We start from the raw sequence: 23,114 nt of genomic DNA on the forward strand, positions 1-23,114 counted from the left end.
ACTTGATGTAACATTATGCATGCAAATTGTGTTTTATGTGCGACCATGACCTATTCTAGAAGCACAGGGTCAGAATTATACTGGTGCATGGAGACAAACTGAAAATGTAAAAATTCAATGGCAAAATTGCTGTCTTTTTCTACTCATTCACAAATAGTTAATGAATGTTATTAAATATGTACAGCAAAATGGAAGGCGTTTCAAATAGAAATCATGCTTCAAAAAACAGTCAAATGAAAAATTATAATATATCCCTCCAGGTGTGACACTTGACATTTGCAGAGTGTCAACCCCCCCAGAAAATGTATAGATATGGCCGAAATAGCTCAGTTGGGAGAGCGTTAGACTGAAGATCTAAAGGTCCCTGGTCCAATCCCGGGTTTCGGCAAAATGCTTTTTCTTCACCGTTTACATTTTAAGGAGATATTAAACAAAGCACATGGACTGATCATGATCAAAAGGCCTAAAAATCTTAACTATCTACAGAAAACAAAATGTTAAAAATTTGAGAAACGGTAACTTTTTCCTTTTGAACACATGAATGTTTTTTAGTAATTTTTCCTCTATTTTGTTTTATTTCAGATTGACTTAGCTGTAAGAGGATTAAAAGGTAACCTGATAGCTGAAACAGACAGCACTTATCAGACACTAGCTGAATGATTATAGTCAGCTTGTTTGACTTTGAAACACTGAGGCATTACTGAGACAAATGTCCTTAAAAAATATGCTGTGGACAAAGTCAAAAAGGCAAAAAACACAAGCTCCACACAGGTCCGTCATCTTTAATTTGAAATATAGGAGGTTTCTACTTTAATGGTGAGACAAAGCATCTACATATTTGACATTGCTCCAGTGAGTAGAGCCCACTTAAAAATGTATGGGTTGCTTGTCTCTGCAAGCAAAAGCTGGGCACTAAACTGGCATACTTGCAATGCTGGATGGTTCAGAGTGAAAACACCTATAGGCTGACAATAGTAATTGCAGGTGTTGATTAACTCATTGTGCAAAATAATTTCTAAAATGTGGTCACTTTTGGAGGTTTTCTGCTGTTTTGGTACTCTGCAAATTTCATCTGCAAGGTATTCCTGCAAAATCTGCATTGCAAAACCCAAATAGGGCTCTTCCTTTCAAAGCCCTGCTGTGTGGCCAAACAGTAGTTTCTGAAGAAATGTGGTGCATCACTGCATTTGTGAGAAATCTAACATTTCTAATATCCAAACAAAATAAATGGAGGTTTAAAAATTAATGCAGACGAAAAGTACGCATATAAAAAATGTTATTTATTGACTTTTTTGGGGTGGTGTGACAAGTTTTTAATCACAAGGGATGGTAACATTTCTGCTGACTAGCATGGAAGGAGTTAAGTTCCAATTGCATATCGAAGTCAGGATGGCCGAGCGGTCTAAGGCGCTGTGTTCAGGTCGCAGTCTTCCCTGGAGGCGTGGGTTTAAATCCCACTTCTGACATCAACATTTAATTTCAAGAAACTTTATCTTCATTTATTGATTAGATGAGGTCAAACAAAACTTAGTAATGTGGTTTTGAAAAATTTCCTGAGAGTCTTTGGAGTGAATCTGAATTTGTCCTCTCAAAAAAGAACTCTAGGAACATCAAACAGGTTTTTTTGTGCATATGTCTGTTGTTCTTTTGGCACTAGAAAAATCCTTTGGACAGTCAATGAGGAGGGACTATTTCACCTCTTTGTGTTCTCTGTCCCTATTAGGGTAGGGAATCAACCTTCTACAGTGCTGTCATGAAATATATCTAGAAACGGATTTGCTGGTAAGTCTACTTTCATAGTTTTCACCTCATACATCAATAGACCATAACGATACTTAATTAACAAAAACTTAACAAGTAGGTAATCATAGTTTAAAAAATGTGAAATGCCCATGTCCTTCTGACATGTTTCAGCACATTTTGGGACAAATGGTCTCACTTTTAACAATCAATAAAATATTTTCACTAAATTTTTGTCTCTTTTTTGCTCCAATTGTTTGCATCTCATAAAAAATAAAACTTGATGTAACATTATGCATGCAAATTGTGTTTAATGTGCGACCATGACCTATTCTAGAAGCACAGGGTCAGAATTATACTGGTGCATGGAGACAAACTGAAAATGTAAAAATTCAATGGCAAAATTGCTGTCTTTTTCTACTCATTCACAAATAGTTAATGAATGTTATTAAATATGTACAGCAAAATGGAAGGCATTTCAAATAGAAATCATGCTTCAAAAAACAGTCAAATGAAAAATTATAATATATCCCTCCAGGTGTGACACTTGACATTTGCAGAGTGTCAAACCCCCCAGAAAATGTATAGATATGGCCGAAATAGCTCAGTTGGGAGAGCGTTAGACTGAAGATCTAAAGGTCCCTGGTCCAATCCCGGGTTTCGGCAAAATGCTTTTTCTTCACCGTTTACATTTTAAGGAGATATTAAACAAAGCACATGGACTGATCATGATCAAAAGGCCTAAAAATCTTAACTATCTACAGAAAACAAAATGTTAAAAATTTGAAAAACGGTAACTTTTTCCTTTTGAACACATGAATGTTTTTTAGTAATTTTTCCTCTATTTTGTTTTATTTCAGATTGACTTAGCTGTAAGAGGATTAAAAGGTAACCTGATAGCTGAAACAGACAGCACTTATCAGACACTAGCTGAATGATTATAGTCAGCTTGTTTGACTTTGAAACACTGAGGCATTACTGAGACAAATGTCCTTAAAAAATATGCTATGGACAAAGTCAAAAAGGCAAAAAACACAAGCTCCACACAGGTCCGTCATCTTTAATTTGAAATATAGGAGGTTTCTACTTTAATGGTGAGACAAAGCATCTACATATTTGACATTGCTCCAGTGAGTAGAGCCCACTTAAAAATGTATGGGTTGCTTGTCTCTGCAAGCAAAAGCTGGGCACTAAACTGGCATACTTGCAATGCTGGATGGTTCAGAGTGAAAACACCTATAGGCTGACAATAGTAATTGCAGGTGTTGATTAACTCATTGTGCAAAATAATTTCTAAAATGTGGTCACTTTGGGAGGTTTTCTGCTGTTTTGGTACTCTGCAAATTTCATCGGCAAGGTATTCCTGCAAAATCTGCATTGCAAAACCCAAATAGGGCTCTTCCTTTCAAAGCCCTGCTGTGTGGCCAAACAGTAGTTTCTGAAGAAATGTGGTGCATCACCGCATTTGTGAGAAATCTAACATTTCTAATATCCAAACAAAATAAATGGAGGTTTAAAAATTAATGCAGACGAAAAGTACGCATATAAAAAATGTTATTTATTGACTTTTTTGGGGTGGTGTGACAAGTTTTTAATCACAAGGGATGGTAACATTTCTGCTGACTAGCATGGAAGGAGTTAAGTTCCAATTGCATATCGAAGTCAGGATGGCCGAGCGGTCTAAGGCGCTGCGTTCAGGTGGCAGTCTCTGTTAAAAATTTGAGAAACGGTAACTTTTTCCTTTTGAACACATGAATGTTTTTTAGTAATTTTTCCTCTATTTTGTCGCAGTCGCAGGTCACAGTCTTCCCTGGAGGCGTGGGTTCAAATCCCACTTCTGACATCAACATTTAATTTCAAGAAACTTTATCTTCATTTATTGATTAGATGAGGTCAAACAAAACTTAGTAATGTGGTTTTGAAAAATTTCCTGAGAGTCTTTGGAGTGAATCTGAATTTGTCCTCTCAAAAAAGAACTCTAGGAACATCAAACAGGTTTTTTTGTGCATATGTCTGTTGTTCTTTTGGCACTAGAAAAATCCTTTGGACAGTCAATGAGGAGGGACTATTTCACCTCTTTGTGTTCTCTGTCCCTATTAGGGTAGGGAATCAACCTTCTACAGTGCTGTCATGAAATATATCTAGAAACGGATTTGCTGGTAAGTCTACTTTCATAGTTTTCACCTCATACATCAATAGACCATAACGATACTTAATTAACAAAAACTTAACAAGTAGGTAATCATAGTTTAAAAAATGTGAAATGCCCATGTCATTCTGACATGTTTCAGCACATTTTGGGACAAATGGTCTCACTTTTAACAATCAATAAAATATTTTCTCTAAATTTTTGTCTCTTTTTTGCTCCAATTGTTTGCATCTCATAAAAAATAAAACTTGATGTAACATTATGCATGCAAATTGTGTTTTATGTGCGACCATGACCTATTCTAGAAGCACAGGGTCAGAATTATACTGGTGCATGGAGACAAACTGAAAATGTAAAAATTCAATGGCAAAATTGCTGTCTTTTTCTACTCATTCACAAATAGTTAATGAATGTTATTAAATATGTACAGCAAAATGGAAGGCGTTTCAAATAGAAATCATGCTTCAAAAAACAGTCAAATGAAAAATTATAATATATCCCTCCAGGTGTGACACTTGACATTTGCAGAGTGTCAAACCCCCCAGAAAATGTATAGATATGGCCGAAATAGCTCAGTTGGGAGAGCGTTAGACTGAATATCTAAAGGTCCCTGGTCCAATCCCGTGTTTCGGCAAAATGCTTTTTCTTCACCGTTTACATTTTAAGGAGATATTAAACAAAGCACATGGACTGATCATGATCAAAAGGCCTAAAAATCTTAACTATCTACAGAAAACAAAATGTTAAAAATTTGAGAAACGGTAACTTTTTCCTTTTGAACACATGAATGTTTTTTAGTAATTTTTCCTCTATTTTGTTTTATTTCAGATTGACTTAGCTGTAAGAGGATTAAAAGGTAACCTGATAGCTGAAACAGACAGCACTTATCAGACACTAGCTGAATGATTATAGTCAGCTTGTTTGACTTTGAAACACTGAGGCATTACTGAGACAAATGTCCTTAAAAAATATGCTGTGGACAAAGTCAAAAAGGCAAAAAACACAAGCTCCACACAGGTCCGTCATCTTTAATTTGAAATATAGGAGGTTTCTACTTTAATGGTGAGACAAAGCATCTACATATTTGACATTGCTCCAGTGAGTAGAGCCCACTTAAAAATGTATGGGTTGCTTGTCTCTGCAAGCAAAAGCTGGGCACTAAACTGGCATACTTGCAATGCTGGATGGTTCAGAGTGAAAACACCTATAGGCTGACAATAGTAATTGCAGGTGTTGATTAACTCATTGTGCAAAATAATTTCTAAAATGTGGTCACTTTGGGAGGTTTTCTGCTGTTTTGGTACTCTGCAAATTTCATCTGCAAGGTATTCCTGCAAAATCTGCATTGCAAAACCCAAATAGGGCTCTTCCTTTCAAAGCCCTGCTGTGTGGCCAAACAGTAGTTTCTGAAGAAATGTGGTGCATCACCGCATTTGTGAGAAATCTAACATTTCTAATATCCAAACAAAATAAATGGAGGTTTAAAAATTAATGCAGACGAAAAGTACGCATATAAAAAATGTTATTTATTGACTTTTTTGGGGTGGTGTGACAAGTTTTTAATCACAAGGGATGGTAACATTTCTGCTGACTAGCATGGAAGGAGTTAAGTTCCAATTGCATATCGAAGTCAGGATGGCCGAGCGGTCTAAGGCGCTGCGTTCAGGTCGCAGTCGTCCCTGGACTTCTGACATCAACATTTATTTTCATGAAACTTTATCTTCATTTATTGATTAGATGAGGTCAAACAAAACTTAGTAATGTGGTTTTGAAAAATTTCCTGAGAGTCTTTGGAGTGAATCTGAATTTGTCCTCTCAAAAAAGAACTCTAGGAACATCAAACAGGTTTTTTTGTGCATATGTCTGTTGTTCTTTTGGCACTAGAAAAATCCTTTGGACAGTCAATGAGGAGGGACTATTTCACCTCTTTGTGTTCTCTGTCCCTATTAGGGTAGGGAATCAACCTTCTACAGTGCTGTCATGAAATATATCTAGAAACGGATTTGCTGGTAAGTCTACTTTCATAGTTTTCACCTCATACATCAATAGACCATAACGATACTTAATTAACAAAAACTTAACAAGTAGGTAATCATAGTTTAAAAAATGTGAAATGCCCATGTCCTTCTGACATGTTTCAGCACATTTTGGGACAAATGGTCTCACTTTTAACAATCAATAAAATATTTTCTCTAAATTTTTGTCTCTTTTTTGCTCCAATTGTTTGCATCTCATAAAAAATAAAACTTGATGTAACATTATGCATGCAAATTGTGTTTTATGTGCGACCATGACCTATTCTAGAAGCACAGGGTCAGAATTATACTGGTGCATGGAGACAAACTGAAAATGTAAAAATTCAATGGCAAAATTGCTGTCTTTTTCTACTCATTCACAAATAGTTAATGAATGTTATTAAATATGTACAGCAAAATGGAAGGCGTTTCAAATAGAAATCATGCTTCAAAAAACAGTCAAATGAAAAATTATAATATATCCCTCCAGGTGTGACACTTGACATTTGTAGAGTGTCAAACCCCCCAGAAAATGTATAGATATGGCCGAAATAGCTCAGTTGGGAGAGCGTTAGACTGAAGATCTAAAGATCCCGTGTTTCGGCAAAATGCTTTTTCTTCACCGTTTACATTTTAAGGAGATATTAAACAAAGCACATGGACTGATCATGATCAAAAGGCCTAAAAATCTTAACTATCTACAGAAAACAAAATGTTAAAAATTTGAGAAACGGTAACTTTTTCCTTTTGAACACATGAATGTTTTTTAGTAATTTTTCCTCTATTTTGTTTTATTTCAGATTGACTTAGCTGTAAGAGGATTAAAAGGTAACCTGATAGCTGAAACAGACAGCACTTATCAGACACTAGCTGAATGATTATAGTCAGCTTGTTTGACTTTGAAACACTGAGGCATTACTGAGACAAATGTCCTTAAAAAATATGCTGTGGACAAAGTCAAAAAGGCAAAAAACACAAGCTCCACACAGGTCCGTCATCTTTAATTTGAAATATAGGAGGTTTCTACTTTAATGGTGAGACAAAGCATCTACATATTTGATATTGCTCCAGTGAGTAGAGCCCACTTAAAAATGTATGGGTTGCTTGTCTCTGCAAGCAAAAGCTGGGCACTAAACTGGCATACTTGCAATGCTGGATGGTTCAGAGTGAAAACACCTATAGGCTGACAATAGTAATTGCAGGTGTTGATTAACTCATTGTGCAAAATTATTTCTAAAATGTGGTCACTTTGGGAGGTTTTCTGCTGTTTTGGTACTCTGCAAATTTCATCTGCAAGGTATTCCTGCAAAATCTGCATTGCAAAACCCAAATAGGGCTCTTCCTTTCAAAGCCCTGCTGTGTGGCCAAACAGAAGTTTCTGAAGAAATGTGGTGCATCACCGCATTTGTGAGAAATCTAACATTTCTAATATCCAAACAAAATAAATGGAGGTTTAAAAATTAATGCAGACGAAAAGTACGCATATAAAAAATGTTATTTATTGACTTTTTTGGGGTGGTGTGACAAGTTTTTAATCACAAGGAATGGTAACATTTCTGCTGACTAGCATGGAAGGAGTTAAGTTCCAATTGCATATCGAAGTCAGGATGGCCGAGCGGTCTAAGGCGCTGCGTGTCTCCGCTGGAGGAGTGGGTTCAAATCCCACTTCTGACATCAACATTTAATTTCAAGGAACTTTATCTTCATTTATTGATTAGATGAGGTCAAACAAAACTTAGTAATGTGGTTTTGAAAAATTTCCTGAGAGTCTTTGGAGTGAATCTGAATTTGTCCTCTCAAAAAAGAACTCTAGGAACATCAAACAGATTTTTTGTGCATATGTCTGTTGTTCTTTTGGCACTAGAAAAATCCTTTGGACAGTCAATGAGGAGGGACTATTTTACCTCTTTGTGTTCTCTGTCCCTATTAGGTTAGGGAATCAACCTTCTACAGTGCTGTCATGAAATATATCTAGAAACGGATTTGCTGGTAAGTCTACTTTCATAGTTTTCACCTCATACATCAATAGACCATAACGATACTTAATAAACAAAAACTTAACAAGTAGGTAATCATAGTTTAAAAAATGTGAAATGCCCATGTCCTTCTGACATGTTTCAGCACATTTTGGGACAAATGGTCTCACTTTTAACAATCAATAAAATATTTTCTCTAAATTTTTGTCTCTTTTTTGCTCCAATTGTTTGCATCTCATAAAAAATAAAACTTGATGTAACATTATGCATGCAAATTGTGTTTTATGGCGACCATGACCTATTCTAGAAGCACAGGGTCAGAATTATACTGGTGCATGGAGACAAACTGAAAATGTAAAAATTCAATGGCAAAATTGCTGTCTTTTTCTACTCATTCACAAATAGTTAATGAATGTTATTAAATATGTACAGCAAAATGGAAGGCGTTTCAAATAGAAATCATGCTTCAAAAAACAGTCAAATGAAAAATTATAATATATCCCTCCAGGTGTGACACTTGACATTTGCAGAGTGTCAAACCCCCCAAAAAATGTATAGATATGGCCGAAATAGCTCAGTTGGGAGAGCGTTAGACTGAAGATCTAAAGGTCCCGGGTTTCGGCAAAATGCTTTTTCTTCACCGTTTACATTTTAAGGAGATATTAAACAAAGCACATGGACTGATCATGATCAAAAGGCCTAAAAATCTTAACTATCTACAGAAAACAAAATGTTAAAAATTTGAGAAACGGTAACTTTTTCCTTTTGAACACATGAATGTTTTTTAGTAATTTTTCCTCTATTTTGTTTTATTTCAGATTGACTTAGCTGTAAGAGGATTAAAAGGTAACCTGATAGCTGAAACAGACAGCACTTATCAGACACTAGCTGAATGATTATAGTCAGCTTGTTTGACTTTGAAACACTGAGGCATTACTGAGACAAATGTCCTTAAAAAATATGCTGTGGACAAAGTCAAAAAGGCAAAAAACACAAGCTCCACACAGGTCCGTCATCTTTAATTTGAAATATAGGAGGTTTCTACTTTAATGGTGAGACAAAGCATCTACATATTTGACATTGCTCCAGTGAGTAGAGCCCACTTAAAAATGTATGGGTTGCTTGTCTCTGCAAGCAAAAGCTGGGCACTAAACTGGCATACTTGCAATGCTGGATGGTTCAGAGTGAAAACACCTATAGGCTGACAATAGTAATTGCAGGTGTTGATTAACTCATTGTGCAAAATAATTTCTAAAATGTGGTCACTTTGGGAGGTTTTCTGCTGTTTTGGTACTCTGCAAATTTCATCTGCAAGGTATTCCTGCAAAATCTGCATTGCAAAACCCAAATAGGGCTCTTCCTTTCAAAGCCCTGCTGTGTGGCCAAACAGTAGCTTCTGAAGAAATGTGGTGCATCACCGCATTTGTGAGAAATCTAACATTTCTAATATCCAAACAAAATAAATGGAGGTTTAAAAATTAATGCAGACGAAAAGTACGCATATAAAAAATGTTATTTATTGACTTTTTTGGGGTGGTGTGACAAGTTTTTAATCACAAGGGATGGTAACATTTCTGCTGACTAGCATGGAAGGAGTTAAGTTCCAATTGCATATCGAAGTCAGGATGGCCGAGCGGTCTAAGGCGCTGCTTTCAGGTTGCAGTCTTCCCTGGAGGCGTGGGTTCAAATCCCACTTCTGACATCAACATTTAATTTCAAAAAACTTTATCTTCATTTATTGATTAGATGAGGTCAAACAAAACTTAGTAATGTGGTTTTGAAAAATTTCCTGAGAGTCTTTGGAGTGAATCTGAATTTGTCCTCTCAAAAAAGAACTCTAGGAACATCAAACAGGTTTTTTTGTGCATATGTCTGTTGTTCTTTTGGCACTAGAAAAATCCTTTGGACAGTCAATGAGGAACTCTTTGTGTTCTCTGTCCCTATTAGGGTAGGGAATCAACCTTCTACAGTGCTGTCATGATATATATCTAGAAACGGATTTGCTGGTAAGTCTACTTTCATAGTTTTCACCTCATACATCAATAGACCATAACGATACTTAATTAACAAAAACTTAACAAGTAGGTAATCATAGTTTAAAAAATGTGAAATGCCCATGTCCTTCTGACATGTTTCAGCACATTTTGGGACAAATGGTCTCACTTTTAACAATCAATAAAATATTTTCTCTAAATTTTTGTCTCTTTTTTGCTCCAATTGTTTGCATCTCATAAAAAATAAAACTTGATGTAACATTATGCATGCAAATTGTGTTTTATGTGCGACCATGACCTATTCTAGAAGCACAGGGTCAGAATTATACTGGTGCATGGAGACAAACTGAAAATGTAAAAATTCAATGGCAAAATTGCTGTCTTTTTCTACTCATTCACAAATAGTTAATGAATGTTATTAAATATGTACAGCAAAATGGAAGGCGTTTCAAATAGAAATCATGCTTCAAAAAACAGTCAAATGAAAAATTATAATATATCCCTCCAGGTGTGACACTTGACATTTGCAGAGTGTCAAACCCCCCAGAAAATGTATAAATATGGCCGAAATAGCTCAGTTGGGAGAGCGTTAGACTGAAGATCTAAAGGTCCCTGGTCCAATCCCGGGTTTCGGCAAAATGCTTTTTCTTCACCGTTTACATTTTAAGGAGATATTAAACAAAGCACATGGACTGATCATGATCAAAAGGCCTAAAAATCTTAACTATCTACAGAAAACAAAATGTAAAAAATTTGAGAAACGGTAACTTTTTCCTTTTGAACACATGAATGTTTTTTAGTAATTTTTCCTCTATTTTGTTTTATTTCAGATTGACTTAGCTGTAAGAGGATTAAAAGGTAACCTGATAGCTGAAACAGACAGCACTTATCAGACACTAGCTGAATGATTATAGTCAGCTTGTTTGACTTTGAAACACTGAGGCATTACTGAGACAAATGTCCTTAAAAAATATGCTGTGGACAAAGTCAAAAAGGCAAAAAACACAAGCTCCACACAGGTCCGTCATCTTTAATTTGAAATATAGGAGGTTTCTACTTTAATGGTGAGACAAAGCATCTACATATTTGACATTGCTCCAGTGAGTAGAGCCCACTTAAAAATGTATGGGTTGCTTGTCTCTGCAAGCAAAAGCTGGGCACTAAACTGGCATACTTGCAATGCTGGATGGTTCAGAGTGAAAACACCTATAGGCTGACAATAGTAATTGCAGGTGTTGATTAACTCATTGTGCAAAATAATTTCTAAAATGTGGTCACTTTGGGAGGTTTTCTGCTGTTTTGGTACTCTGCAAATTTCATCTGCAAGGTATTCCTGCAAAATCTGCATTGCAAAACCCAAATAGGGCTCTTCCTTTCAAAGCCCTGCTGTGTGGCCAAACAGTAGTTTCTGAAGAAATGTGGTGCATCACCGCATTTGTGAGAAATCTAACATTTCTAATATCCAAACAAAATAAATGGAGGTTTAAAAATTAATGCAGACGAAAAGTACGCATATAAAAAATGTTATTTATTGACTTTTTTGGGGTGGTGTGACAAGTTTTTAATCACAAGGGATGGTAACATTTCTGCTGACTAGCATGGAAGGAGTTAAGTTCCAATTGCATATCGAAGTCAGGATGGCCGAGCGGTCTAAGGCGCTGCGTTCAGGTCGCAGTCGTCCCTGGACTTCTGACATCAACATTTATTTTCAAGAAACTTTATCTTCATTTATTGATTAGATGAGGTCAAACAAAACTTAGTAATGTGGTTTTGAAAAATTTCCTGAGAGTCTTTGGAGTGAATCTGAATTTGTCCTCTCAAAAAAGAACTCTAGGAACATCAAACAGGTTTTTTTGTGCATATGTCTGTTGTTCTTTTGGCACTAGAAAAATCCTTTGGACAGTCAATGAGGAGGGACTATTTCACCTCTTTGTGTTCTCTGTCCCTATTAGGGTAGGGAATCAACCTTCTACAGTGCTGTCATGAAATATATCTAGAAACGGATTTGCTGGTAAGTCTACTTTCATAGTTTTCACCTCATACATCAATAGACCATAACGATACTTAATTAACAAAAACTTAACAAGTAGGTAATCATAGTTTAAAAAATGTGAAATGCCCATGTCCTTCTGACATGTTTCAGCACATTTTGGGACAAATGGTCTCACTTTTAACAATCAATAAAATATTTTCTCTAAATTTTTGTCTCTTTTTTGCTCCAATTGTTTGCATCTCATAAAAAATAAAACTTGATGTAACATTATGCATGCAAATTGTGTTTTATGTGCGACCATGACCTATTCTAGAAGCACAGGGTCAGAATTATACTGGTGCATGGAGACAAACTGAAAATGTAAAAATTCAATGGCAAAATTGCTGTCTTTTTCTACTCATTCACAAATAGTTAATGAATGTTATTAAATATGTACAGCAAAATGGAAGGCGTTTCAAATAGAAATCATGCTTCAAAAAACAGTCAAATGAAAAATTATAATATATCCCTCCAGGTGTGACACTTGACATTTGTAGAGTGTCAAACCCCCCAGAAAATGTATAGATATGGCCGAAATAGCTCAGTTGGGAGAGCGTTAGACTGAAGATCTAAAGATCCCGTGTTTCGGCAAAATGCTTTTTCTTCACCGTTTACATTTTAAGGAGATATTAAACAAAGCACATGGACTGATCATGATCAAAAGGCCTAAAAATCTTAACTATCTACAGAAAACAAAATGTTAAAAATTTGAGAAACGGTAACTTTTTCCTTTTGAACACATGAATGTTTTTTAGTAATTTTTCCTCTATTTTGTTTTATTTCAGATTGACTTAGCTGTAAGAGGATTAAAAGGTAACCTGATAGCTGAAACAGACAGCACTTATCAGACACTAGCTGAATGATTATAGTCAGCTTGTTTGACTTTGAAACACTGAGGCATTACTGAGACAAATGTCCTTAAAAAATATGCTGTGGACAAAGTCAAAAAGGCAAAAAACACAAGCTCCACACAGGTCCGTCATCTTTAATTTGAAATATAGGAGGTTTCTACTTTAATGGTGAGACAAAGCATCTACATATTTGATATTGCTCCAGTGAGTAGAGCCCACTTAAAAATGTATGGGTTGCTTGTCTCTGCAAGCAAAAGCTGGGCACTAAACTGGCATACTTGCAATGCTGGATGGTTCAGAGTGAAAACACCTATAGGCTGACAATAGTAATTGCAGGTGTTGATTAACTCATTGTGCAAAATTATTTCTAAAATGTGGTCACTTTGGGAGGTTTTCTGCTGTTTTGGTACTCTGCAAATTTCATCTGCAAGGTATTCCTGCAAAATCTGCATTGCAAAACCCAAATAGGGCTCTTCCTTTCAAAGCCCTGCTGTGTGGCCAAACAGAAGTTTCTGAAGAAATGTGGTGCATCACCGCATTTGTGAGAAATCTAACATTTCTAATATCCAAACAAAATAAATGGAGGTTTAAAAATTAATGCAGACGAAAAGTACGCATATAAAAAATGTTATTTATTGACTTTTTTGGGGTGGTGTGACAAGTTTTTAATCACAAGGAATGGTAACATTTCTGCTGACTAGCATGGAAGGAGTTAAGTTCCAATTGCATATCGAAGTCAGGATGGCCGAGCGGTCTAAGGCGCTGCGTGTCTCCGCTGGAGGAGTGGGTTCAAATCCCACTTCTGACATCAACATTTAATTTCAAGGAACTTTATCTTCATTTATTGATTAGATGAGGTCAAACAAAACTTAGTAATGTGGTTTTGAAAAATTTCCTGAGAGTCTTTGGAGTGAATCTGAATTTGTCCTCTCAAAAAAGAACTCTAGGAACATCAAACAGATTTTTTGTGCATATGTCTGTTGTTCTTTTGGCACTAGAAAAATCCTTTGGACAGTCAATGAGGAGGGACTATTTTACCTCTTTGTGTTCTCTGTCCCTATTAGGTTAGGGAATCAACCTTCTACAGTGCTGTCATGAAATATATCTAGAAACGGATTTGCTGGTAAGTCTACTTTCATAGTTTTCACCTCATACATCAATAGACCATAACGATACTTAATAAACAAAAACTTAACAAGTAGGTAATCATAGTTTAAAAAATGTGAAATGCCCATGTCCTTCTGACATGTTTCAGCACATTTTGGGACAAATGGTCTCACTTTTAACAATCAATAAAATATTTTCTCTAAATTTTTGTCTCTTTTTTGCTCCAATTGTTTGCATCTCATAAAAAATAAAACTTGATGTAACATTATGCATGCAAATTGTGTTTTATGGCGACCATGACCTATTCTAGAAGCACAGGGTCAGAATTATACTGGTGCATGGAGACAAACTGAAAATGTAAAAATTCAATGGCAAAATTGCTGTCTTTTTCTACTCATTCACAAATAGTTAATGAATGTTATTAAATATGTACAGCAAAATGGAAGGCGTTTCAAATAGAAATCATGCTTCAAAAAACAGTCAAATGAAAAATTATAATATATCCCTCCAGGTGTGACACTTGACATTTGCAGAGTGTCAAACCCCCCAAAAAATGTATAGATATGGCCGAAATAGCTCAGTTGGGAGAGCGTTAGACTGAAGATCTAAAGGTCCCGGGTTTCGGCAAAATGCTTTTTCTTCACCGTTTACATTTTAAGGAGATATTAAACAAAGCACATGGACTGATCATGATCAAAAGGCCTAAAAATCTTAACTATCTACAGAAAACAAAATGTTAAAAATTTGAGAAACGGTAACTTTTTCCTTTTGAACACATGAATGTTTTTTAGTAATTTTTCCTCTATTTTGTTTTATTTCAGATTGACTTAGCTGTAAGAGGATTAAAAGGTAACCTGATAGCTGAAACAGACAGCACTTATCAGACACTAGCTGAATGATTATAGTCAGCTTGTTTGACTTTGAAACACTGAGGCATTACTGAGACAAATGTCCTTAAAAAATATGCTGTGGACAAAGTCAAAAAGGCAAAAAACACAAGCTCCACACAGGTCCGTCATCTTTAATTTGAAATATAGGAGGTTTCTACTTTAATGGTGAGACAAAGCATCTACATATTTGACATTGCTCCAGTGAGTAGAGCCCACTTAAAAATGTATGGGTTGCTTGTCTCTGCAAGCAAAAGCTGGGCACTAAACTGGCATACTTGCAATGCTGGATGGTTCAGAGTGAAAACACCTATAGGCTGACAATAGTAATTGCAGGTGTTGATTAACTCATTGTGCAAAATAATTTCTAAAATGTGGTCACTTTGGGAGGTTTTCTGCTGTTTTGGTACTCTGCAAATTTCATCTGCAAGGTATTCCTGCAAAATCTGCATTGCAAAACCCAAATAGGGCTCTTCCTTTCAAAGCCCTGCTGTGTGGCCAAACAGTAGCTTCTGAAGAAATGTGGTGCATCACCGCATTTGTGAGAAATCTAACATTTCTAATATCCAAACAAAATAAATGGAGGTTTAAAAATTAATGCAGACGAAAAGTACGCATATAAAAAATGTTATTTATTGACTTTTTTGGGGTGGTGTGACAAGTTTTTAATCACAAGGGATGGTAACATTTCTGCTGACTAGCATGGAAGGAGTTAAGTTCCAATTGCATATCGAAGTCAGGATGGCCGAGCGGTCTAAGGCGCTGCTTTCAGGTTGCAGTCTTCCCTGGAGGCGTGGGTTCAAATCCCACTTCTGACATCAACATTTAATTTCAAAAAACTTTATCTTCATTTATTGATTAGATGAGGTCAAACAAAACTTAGTAATGTGGTTTTGAAAAATTTCCTGAGAGTCTTTGGAGTGAATCTGAATTTGTCCTCTCAAAAAAGAACTCTAGGAACATCAAACAGGTTTTTTTGTGCATATGTCTGTTGTTCTTTTGGCACTAGAAAAATCCTTTGGACAGTCAATGAGGAACTCTTTGTGTTCTCTGTCCCTATTAGGGTAGGGAATCAACCTTCTACAGTGCTGTCATGATATATATCTAGAAACGGATTTGCTGGTAAGTCTACTTTCATAGTTTTCACCTCATACATCAATAGACCATAACGATACTTAATTAACAAAAACTTAACAAGTAGGTAATCATAGTTTAAAAAATGTGAAATGCCCATGTCCTTCTGACATGTTTCAGCACATTTTGGGACAAATGGTCTCACTTTTAACAATCAATAAAATATTTTCTCTAAATTTTTGTCTCTTTTTTGCTCCAATTGTTTGCATCTCATAAAAAATAAAACTTGATGTAACATTATGCATGCAAATTGTGTTTTATGTGCGACCATGACCTATTCTAGAAGCACAGGGTCAGAATTATACTGGTGCATGGAGACAAACTGAAAATGTAAAAATTCAATGGCAAAATTGCTGTCTTTTTCTACTCATTCACAAATAGTTAATGAATGTTATTAAATATGTACAGCAAAATGGAAGGCGTTTCAAATAGAAATCATGCTTCAAAAAACAGTCAAATGAAAAATTATAATATATCCCTCCAGGTGTGACACTTGACATTTGCAGAGTGTCAAACCCCCCAGAAAATGTATAAATATGGCCGAAATAGCTCAGTTGGGAGAGCGTTAGACTGAAGATCTAAAGGTCCCTGGTCCAATCCCGGGTTTCGGCAAAATGCTTTTTCTTCACCGTTTACATTTTAAGGAGATATTAAACAAAGCACATGGACTGATCATGATCAAAAGGCCTAAAAATCTTAACTATCTACAGAAAACAAAATGTAAAAAATTTGAGAAACGGTAACTTTTTCCTTTTGAACACATGAATGTTTTTTAGTAATTTTTCCTCTATTTTGTTTTATTTCAGATTGACTTAGCTGTAAGAGGATTAAAAGGTAACCTGATAGCTGAAACAGACAGCACTTATCAGACACTAGCTGAATGATTATAGTCAGCTTGTTTGACTTTGAAACACTGAGGCATTACTGAGACAAATGTCCTTAAAAAATATGCTGTGGACAAAGTCAAAAAGGCAAAAAACACAAGCTCCACACAGGTCCGTCATCTTTAATTTGAAATATAGGAGGTTTCTACTTTAATGGTGAGACAAAGCATCTACATATTTGACATTGCTCCAGTGAGTAGAGCCCACTTAAAAATGTATGGGTTGCTTGTCTCTGCAAGCAAAAGCTGGGCACTAAACTGGCATACTTGCAATGCTGGATGGTTCAGAGTGAAAACACCTATAGGCTGACAATAGTAATTGCAGGTGTTGATTAACTCATTGTGCAAAATAATTTCTAAAATGTGGTCACTTTGGGAGGTTTTCTGCTGTTTTGGTACTCTGCAAATTTCATCTGCAAGGTATTCCTGCAAAATCTGCATTGCAAAACCCAAATAGGGCTCTTCCTTTCAAAGCCCTGCTGTGTGGCCAAACAGTAGCTTCTGAAGAAATGTGGTGCATCACCGCATTTGTGAGAAATCTAACATTTCTAATATCCAAACAAAATAAATGGAGGTTTAAAAATTAATGCAGACGAAAAGTACGCATATAAAAAATGTTATTTATTGACTTTTTTGGGGTGGTGTGACAAGTTTTTAATCACAAGGGATGGTAACATTTCTGCTGACTAGCATGGAAGGAGTTAAGTTCCAATTGCATATCGAAGTCAGGATGGCCGAGCGGTCTAAGGCGCTGCTTTCAGGTTGCAGTCTTCCCTGGAGGCGTGGGTTCAAATCCCACTTCTGACATCAACATTTAATTTCAAAAAACTTTATCTTCATTTATTGATTAGATGAGGTCAAACAAAACTTAGTAATGTGGTTTTGAAAAATTTCCTGAGAGTCTTTGGAGTGAATCTGAATTTGTCCTCTCAAAAAAGAACTCTAGGAACATCAAACAGGTTTTTTTGTGCATATGTCTGTTGTTCTTTTGGCACTAGAAAAATCCTTTGGACAGTCAATGAGGAGGGACTATTTCACCTCTTTGTGTTCTCTGTCCCTATTAGGGTAGGGAATCAACCTTCTACAGTGCTGTCATGATATATATCTAGAAACGGATTTGCTGGTAAGTCTACTTTCATAGTTTTCACCTCATACATCAATAGACCATAACGATACTTAATTAACAAAAACTTAACAAGTAGGTAATCATAGTTTAAAAAATGTGAAATGCCCATGTCCTTCTGACATGTTTCAGCACATTTTGGGACAAATGGTCTCACTTTTCACAATCAATAAAATATTTTCTCTAAATTTTTGTCCCTTTTTTGCTCCAATTGTTTGCATCTCATAAAAAATAAAACTTGATGTAACATTATGCATGCAAATTGTGTTTTATGTGCGACCATGACCTATTCTAGAAGCACAGGGTCAGAATTATACTGGTGCATGGAGACAAACTGAAAATGTAAAAATTCAATGGCAAAATTGCTGTCTTTTTCTACTCATTCACAAATAGTTAATGAATGTTATTAAATATGTACAGCAAAATGGAAGGCGTTTCAAATAGAAATCATGCTTCAAAAAACAGTCAAATGAAAAATTATAATATATCCCTCCAGGTGTGACACTTGACATTTGCAGAGTGTCAAACCCCCCAGAAAATGTATAGATATGGCCGAAATAGCTCAGTTGGGAGAGCGTTAGACTGAAGATCTAAAGGTCCCTGGTCCAATCCCGTGTTTCAGCAAAATGCTTTTTCTTCACCGTTTACATTTTAAGGAGATATTAAACAAAGCACATGGACTGATCATGATCAAAAGGCCTAAAAATCTTAACTATCTACAGAAAACAAAATGTTAAAAATTTGAGAAACGGTAACTTTTTCCTTTTGAACACATGAATGTTTTTTAGTAATTTTTCCTCTATTTTGTTTTATTTCAGATTGACTTAGCTGTAAGAGGATTAAAAGGTAACCTGATAGCTGAAACAGACAGCACGTATCAGACACTAGCTGAATGATTATAGTCAGCTTGTTTGACTTTGAAACACTGAGGCATTACTGAGACAAATGTCCTTAAAAAATATGCTGTGGACAAAGTCAAAAAGGCAAAAAACACAAGCTCCACACAGGTCCGTCATCTTTAATTTGAAATATAGGAGGTTTCTACTTTAATGGTGAGACAAAGCATCTACATATTTGACATTGCTCCAGTGAGTAGAGCCCACTTAAAAATGTATGGGTTGCTTGTCTCTGCAAGCAAAAGCTGGGCACTAAACTGGCATACTTGCAATGCTGGATGGTTCAGAGTGAAAACACCTATAGGCTGACAATAGTAATTGCAGGTGTTGATTAACTCATTGTGCAAAATAATTTCTAAAATGTGGTCACTTTGGGAGGTTTTCTGCTGTTTTGGTACTCTGCAAATTTCATCTGCAAGGTATTCCTGCAAAATCTGCATTGCAAAACCCAAATAGGGCTCTTCCTTTCAAAGCCCTGCTGTGTGGCCAAACAGTAGTTTCTGAAGAAATGTGGTGCATCACCGCATTTGTGAGAAATCTAACATTTCTAATATCCAAACAAAATAAATGGAGGTTTAAAAATTAATGCAGACGAAAAGTACGCATATAAAAAATGTTATTTATTGACTTTTTTGGGGTGGTGTGACAAGTTTTTAATCACAAGGGATGGTAACATTTCTGCTGACTAGCATGGAAGGAGTTAAGTTCCAATTGCATATCGAAGTCAGGATGGCCGAGCGGTCTAAGGCGCTGCGTTCAGGTCGCAGTCTTTCCTGGAGGCGTGGGTGCAAATCCCACTTCTGACATCAACATTTAATTTCAAGAAACTTTATCTTCATTTATTGATTAGATGAGGTCAAACAAAACTTAGTAATGTGGTTTTGAAAAATTTCCTGAGAGTCTTTGGAGTGAATCTGAATTTGTCCTCTCAAAAAAGAACTCTAGGAACATCAAACAGGTTTTTTTGTGCATATGTCTGTTGTTCTTTTGGTGAGGTCAAACAAAACTTAGTAATGTGGTTTTGAAAAATTTCCTGAGAGTCTTTGGAGTGAATCTGAATTTGTCCTCTCAAAAAAGAACTCTAGGAACATCAAACAGGTTTTTTTGTGCATATGTCTGTTGTTCTTTTGGCACTAGAAAAATCCTTTGGACAGTCAATGAGGAGGGACTATTTCACCTCTTTGTGTTCTCTGTCCCTATTAGGGTAGGGAATCAACCTTCTACAGTGCTGTCATGAAATATATCTAGAAACGGATTTGCTGGTAAGTCTACTTTCATAGTTTTCACCTCATACATCAATAGACCATAACGATACTTAATTAACAAAAACTTAACAAGTAGGTAATCATAGTTTAAAAAATGTGAAATGCCCATGTCCTTCTGACATGTTTCAGCACATTTTGGGACAAATGGTCTCACTTTTCACAATCAATAAAATATTTTCTCTAAATTTTTGTCTCTTTTTTGCTCCAATTGTTTGCATCTCATAAAAAATAAAACTTGATGTAACATTATGCATGCAAATTGTGTTTTATGTGCGACCATGACCTATTCTAGAAGCACAGGGTCAGAATTATACTGGTGCATGGAGACAAACTGAAAATGTAAAAATTCAATGGCAAAATTGCTGTCTTTTTCTACTCATTCACAAATAGTTAATGAATGTTATTAAATATGTACAGCAAAATGGAAGGCGTTTCAAATAGAAATCATGCTTCAAAAAACAGTCAAATGAAAAATTATAATATATCCCTCCAGGTGTGACACTTGACATTTGCAGAGTGTCAAACCCCCCAGAAAATGTATAGATATGGCCGAAATAGATCAGTTGGGAGAGCGTTAGACTGAAGATCTAAAGGTCCCTGGTCCAATCCCAGGTTTCGGCAAAATGCTTTTTCTTCACCGTTTACATTTTAAGGAGATATTAAACAAAGCACATGGACTGATCATGATCAAAAGGCCTAAAAATCTTAACTATCTACAGAAAACAAAATGTTAAAAATTTGAGAAACGGTAACTTTTTCCTTTTGAACACATGAATGTTTTTTAGTAATTTTTCCTCTATTTTGTTTTATTTCAGATTGACTTAGCTGTAAGAGGATTAAAAGGTAACCTGATAGCTGAAACAGACAGCACTTATCAGACACTAGCTGAATGATTATAGTCAGCTTGTTTGACTTTGAAACACTGAGGCATTACTGAGACAAATGTCCTTAAAAAATATGCTGTGGACAAAGTCAAAAAGGTAAAAAACACAAGCTCCACACAGGTCCGTCATCTTTAATTTGAAATATAGGAGGTTTCTACTTTAATGGTGAGACAAAGCATCTACATATTTGACATTGCTCCAGTGAGTAGAGCCCACTTAAAAATGTATGGGTTGCTTGTCTCTGCAAGCAAAAGCTGGGCACTAAACTTGGCATAATTGCAATGCTGGATGGTTCAGAGTGAAAACACCTATAGGCTGACAATAGTAATTGCAGGTGTTGATTAACTCATTGTGCAAAATAATTTCTAAAATGTGGTCACTTTGGGAGGTTTTCTGCTGTTTTGGTACTCTGCAAATTTCATCTGCAAGGTATTCCTGCAAAATCTGCATTGCAAAACCCAAATAGGGCTCTTCCTTTCAAAGCCCTGCTGTGTGGCCAAACAGTAGTTTCTGAAGAAATGTGGTGCATCACCGCATTTGTGAGAAATCTAACATTTCTAATATCCAAACAAAATAAATGGAGGTTTAAAAATTAATGCAGACGAAAAGTACGCATATAAAAAATGTTATTTATTGACTTTTTTGGGGTGGTGTGACAAGTTTTTAATCACAAGGGATGGTAACATTTCTGCTGACTAGCATGGAAGGAGTTAAGTTCCAATTGCATATCGAAGTCAGGATGGCCGAGCGGTCTAAGGCGCTGCGTTCAGTCTTCCCTGGAGGCGTGGGTTCAAATCCCACTTCTGACATCAACATTTAATTTCAAGAAACTTTATCTTCATTTATTGATTAGATGAGGTCAAACAAAACTTAGTAATGTGGTTTTGAAAAATTTCCTGAGAGTCTTTGGAGTGAATCTGAATTTGTCCTCTCAAAAAAGAACTCTAGGAACTTCAAACAGATTTTTTGTGCATATGTCTGTTGTTCTTTTGGCACTAGAAAAATCCTTTGGACAGTCAATGAGGAGGGACTATTTCACCTCTTTGTGTTCTCTGTCCCTATTAGGGTAGGGAATCAACCTTCTACAGTGCTGTCATGAAATATATCTAGAAACGGATTTGCTGGTAAGTCTACTTTCATAGTTTTCACCTCATACATCAATAGACCATAACGATACTTAATTAACAAAAACTTAACAAGTAGGTAATCATAGTTTAAAAAATGTGAAATGCCCATGTCCTTCTGACATGTTTCAGCACATTTTGGGACAAATGGTCTCACTTTTAACAATCAATAAAATATTTTCTCTAAATTTTTGTCTCTTTTTTGCTCCAATTGTTTGCATCTCATAAAAAATAAAACTTGATGTAACATTATGCATGCAAATTGTGTTTTATGTGCGACCATGACCTATTCTAGAAGCACAGGGTCAGAATTATACTGGTGCATGGAGACAAACTGAAAATGTAAAAATTCAATGGCAAAATTGCTGTCTTTTTCTACTCATTCACAAATAGTTAATGAATGTTATTAAATATGTACAGCAAAATGGAAGGCGTTTCAAATAGAAATCATGCTTCAAAAAACAGTCAAATGAAAAATTATAATATATCCCTCCAGGTGTGACACTTGACATTTGCAGAGTGTCAAACCCCCCAGAAAATGTATAGATATGGCCGAAATAGCTCAGTTGGGAGAGCGTTAGACTGAAGATCTAAAGGTCCCTGGTCCAATCCCAGGTTTCGGCAAAATGCTTTTTCTTCACCGTTTACATTTTAAGGAGATATTAAACAAAGCACATGGACTGATCATGATCAAAAGGCCTAAAAATCTTAACTATCTACAGAAAACAAAATGTTAAAAATTTGAGAAACGGTAACTTTTTCCTTTTGAACACATGAATGTTTTTTAGTAATTTTTCCTCTATTTTGTTTTATTTCAGATTGACTTAGCTGTAAGAGGATTAAAAGGTAACCTGATAGCTGAAACAGACAGCACTTATCAGACACTAGCTGAATGATTATAGTCAGCTTGTTTGACTTTGAAACACTGAGGCATTACTGAGACAAATGTCCTTAAAAAATATGCTGTGGACAAAGTCAAAAAGGTAAAAAACACAAGCTCCACACAGGTCCGTCATCTTTAATTTGAAATATAGGAGGTTTCTACTTTAATGGT

General features: G+C 35.8%; 9 non-coding genes across 9 annotated transcripts; all 9 read left to right on the top strand.

Moving 5' to 3' along the window:
• The first annotated feature begins 315 nt into the window (after positions 1-315).
• On the top strand, positions 316-388 carry TRNAF-GAA (transfer RNA phenylalanine (anticodon GAA)). The gene has a single exon. It is a non-coding gene; the product is annotated as a tRNA-Phe (tRNA).
• Positions 389-1,383: 995 nt separating this feature from the next.
• TRNAL-CAG (transfer RNA leucine (anticodon CAG)) lies at positions 1,384-1,466 on the top strand. The gene has a single exon. It is a non-coding gene; the product is annotated as a tRNA-Leu (tRNA).
• An 867-nt stretch (positions 1,467-2,333) lies between these two features.
• Positions 2,334-2,406, top strand: TRNAF-GAA (transfer RNA phenylalanine (anticodon GAA)). Its single transcript has one exon. It is a non-coding gene; the product is annotated as a tRNA-Phe (tRNA).
• Positions 2,407-9,499: 7,093 nt separating this feature from the next.
• Positions 9,500-9,582, top strand: TRNAL-CAG (transfer RNA leucine (anticodon CAG)). The gene has a single exon. It is a non-coding gene; the product is annotated as a tRNA-Leu (tRNA).
• An 855-nt stretch (positions 9,583-10,437) lies between these two features.
• Positions 10,438-10,510, top strand: TRNAF-GAA (transfer RNA phenylalanine (anticodon GAA)). Its single transcript has one exon. It is a non-coding gene; the product is annotated as a tRNA-Phe (tRNA).
• A 4,976-nt stretch (positions 10,511-15,486) lies between these two features.
• TRNAL-CAG (transfer RNA leucine (anticodon CAG)) lies at positions 15,487-15,569 on the top strand. Its single transcript has one exon. It is a non-coding gene; the product is annotated as a tRNA-Leu (tRNA).
• An 855-nt stretch (positions 15,570-16,424) lies between these two features.
• On the top strand, positions 16,425-16,497 carry TRNAF-GAA (transfer RNA phenylalanine (anticodon GAA)). The gene has a single exon. It is a non-coding gene; the product is annotated as a tRNA-Phe (tRNA).
• Positions 16,498-17,492: 995 nt separating this feature from the next.
• Positions 17,493-17,575, top strand: TRNAL-CAG (transfer RNA leucine (anticodon CAG)). Its single transcript has one exon. It is a non-coding gene; the product is annotated as a tRNA-Leu (tRNA).
• Positions 17,576-22,611: 5,036 nt separating this feature from the next.
• TRNAF-GAA (transfer RNA phenylalanine (anticodon GAA)) lies at positions 22,612-22,684 on the top strand. The gene has a single exon. It is a non-coding gene; the product is annotated as a tRNA-Phe (tRNA).
• Positions 22,685-23,114: the final 430 nt, after the last annotated feature.

Source organism: Dendrobates tinctorius, unplaced genomic scaffold (assembly GCF_039654945.1).
Source record: "Dendrobates tinctorius isolate UK_male_01 unplaced genomic scaffold, ASM3965494v1 ptg000300l, whole genome shotgun sequence".
Taxonomy (NCBI): domain Eukaryota; kingdom Metazoa; phylum Chordata; class Amphibia; order Anura; family Dendrobatidae; genus Dendrobates; species Dendrobates tinctorius.